Here is a 2968-nt window from a genome sequence, read left to right on the forward strand (position 1 = left end):
GTGGTGTATTACAAATATCACACAGTTATATAGCGGTATCACTGTCGTGGTGTATTACAAATATCACACAGTTATATAGCGGTATCACTGTCGTGTATGTATTACAAAGTTATATCACACAGTTGGTGTATTACAAATATCACACAGCGGTATCTCTGTCGTGGTGTATTACAAATATCACACAGTTATATAGCGGTATCTCTGTCGTGGTGTATTACAAATATCACACAGTTATATAGCGGTATCACTGTCGTGGTGTATTACAAATATCACACAGTTATAGTTATTCACCAGACGGGCTGACCGGTAATTACGTTGCATTATAATATGTTGTACCCTTCCCATCTAATAACGTTTTGTAACGCTGTAACCACTTACCTGCGTCAACGACACATATATTTCCTTAGGAATCGGGTGTGGTGTGTGTGTGTGTGTGTGTGTGTGTGTGTGTGTGTGTGTGTGTGTGTGTGTGTGTATGGGGGGGGGGGTATACACACACACCCTCATCCTCCCAATCAAGGACGAAAATGTATTGGGTTTTTTTGTCCTACACTGCATAAATAAAGGTAAAATTGGGAAACTTCAGCTGCACGAAGGGCCAGTGAGGAAAAACCAGCTTACAGAACAATATATCAAAGGCCGTGGTATGTGCTATCCTGTCTATGGGATAGTGCATATAAAAAGATTCCTTGCTACTAATGAAAAATAAATGTAGCGTGTTTTTTTTCTCTCTAAGACTATACGTCAAAATTGCCAAATGTTTGACATCGAATCGCCGATGATGAATAAATGGAATGTGCTATAATGGTGTCAAGATAAACTTTAACAGACACACCCTGGTGCATTTGGCGTAGCCAGAATTTCATATTGGGAGGGGGGGCACCTACATTGCAAGGGGACCTACACTGGTTATGTATCAACAGGTAAAATATAAGGAGGTGACAAAAACAACGAAATGTCAACCCCACCACCACCACCCTCACCACCCCACCCCCACCGGCTACGACGTTCTATAACATTCTGATACAATCAAGGGCGGACCTATTAAATATTTCAGGGTGAGACCAAAGTCAAAAGGGCACATGGATCCTGAAAGGGGAACATAACGTAAAATGTTTTTTAAAAGGAGCATTTTAAATGTTTAGGGGAACAACACACCCTGGCATCTTCCCCTGGATCCGCCCTTGTACAAATTAAAGTACATTTTCGCCATCAGCCATCTGTCATAACAGACACGGCAAAGCGGGTGTGTGTGTGTGTGTGTGTGTGTGTGTGTGTGTGTCTGGGGGTGGGGGGGGGGGGGGGGGCTGGAGAAGCATACGGAACAGCATACTACTGAACCGCCTAGAAGTTTGTATTTTATAATTCGGCAAATATCGTTAATTTCCGTGTAGTTGAAGGGTTAGTACATGAGTATTCTACATAACAGTTAAATAATGATATTTACAATGACCAATTATACATGAAATCACAACACCAACAAGCAAAGACTTTCTGATATTTCAATATTTCTTAGTATCACATTTTAATTGACAAAGAGGCCATATTCAGACTTAATGTTTGGAAGTGGTAAAGACAATAATTATTATCTTAACATATCATTTGTGAATGCAAATGTTCTGTACGTATAAACTATTAATTGTAAGGCAAACTTGTGTTAAAGCTTTCAACATTTCCCAAAATGAATTCCAAAATCAGTGGAGGGTTTCAAGGCCGAAATCTATCTCCGCTCAACAAATTTTCTTTTTAAAAATATTTTTTTCCTGGCGAAGCATGACTCGAACCCCTCCCTTAAACTACCCTCGCCTCTGTCTAGACCCCTCCCTTCTAAATGGAAACACGCCTGGACATATAACCCAGGCTAACTTGGTAATGATCGGTGATTGATTGATTGATTGACTGATTGATTCACTTTTAAAAATCTTTAGTTACGCAACTGAATATCTTGTCGTTCAAAGATGAAATGCTTCATATGTATTATCCAAAATGGCGAATGTTACCGAACACTACCGATCATTGCCGAACATTTCCGAGCATTGTCCAAAACACAAATCAACTGAAAGTCTTTTCCGTTGACATCATACAAATGTCATGGCATATTGCAATATTATATACATACACGTAGCATATTAACATTAAAAATATATATTATGGCAGATTCGAAAAATCAATTCACTTAAACAAAACAAAAATAAATTACATCAGTGGCACTAGTGGTGCCAGATCAGTTTTAATCAGGCAAGGCGGAACAGTGTGTGTGTGTGGGGGGGGGGGGGGGGGGGGGTCGTTCTAAAATAATTTTGAATAAAAAAAAATATGACTGGTACTAAATCTGAAGGCAGAGATGAACTTTACTTATAACATGATGACATGCAGGAAATTGCATTTCAAGACATCTAGTTTTCACAACTTTACTGGGGAGTCCCCCCCCCCCCCCCCAAAAAAAAAAAAAAAAAAAAAAAAAAAAAAAAAAAACCCACAAACAACCCACAAAAAACAAACAAAAAAACAAAAAACCAAAAACAAACAAACAAATAAAAACAACAAACAAACAAACAAACAAACAAACAAACAACTAATGTCTACTTGTTTCCGCCGTGCCTGCTAATGGTTTCATCCAGATACAGAAACAATACAGTCAAACCTGTCTTAAGCGGTCACACAAGGGAGTAGATAAAAGTGGCCGCTGATAACAAGTTGCCACATATAGTGTCTTTCAAACATAAATTTTGTTGTTTCTTGTTTTACCGTCTGTACTGCTAATTAACGGATGTGTGCTTCACAGTTAACTATAAATCAACCTTTGACATGTCGTCTCCTTCAGAAATAAATACAACTGGAATGTATCAAATTAACCGTTCTCAACAAGTTTGTTGTCTTCTTCCATTTAATTATGTAATTCCTACTTTATGCTGTGTATTGTCGTAGTAAGCGAATCTACAAATGTCAAGCGTAGCCTGCCGAGAAA

General features: G+C 38.5%; 1 protein-coding gene across 7 annotated transcripts in view; it reads right to left on the bottom strand.

The window, feature by feature from the left end:
• Positions 1 to 2475: 2475 nt before the first annotated feature.
• LOC121373278 (multiple epidermal growth factor-like domains protein 11) overlaps positions 2476 to 2968 on the bottom strand; it is a 97131-nt gene continuing 96638 nt past the window's right edge. For all 7 annotated transcript variants that reach the window (XM_041499799.1, XM_041499804.1, XM_041499805.1 and 4 more), the window contains one exon: positions 2476 to 2968. This exon is cut by the window's right edge and continues 2124 nt beyond it. The gene's annotated coding sequence lies outside the window, so the exon portion shown is untranslated.

This window comes from Gigantopelta aegis, chromosome 5 (assembly GCF_016097555.1).
Source record: "Gigantopelta aegis isolate Gae_Host chromosome 5, Gae_host_genome, whole genome shotgun sequence".
Taxonomy (NCBI): domain Eukaryota; kingdom Metazoa; phylum Mollusca; class Gastropoda; order Neomphalida; family Peltospiridae; genus Gigantopelta; species Gigantopelta aegis.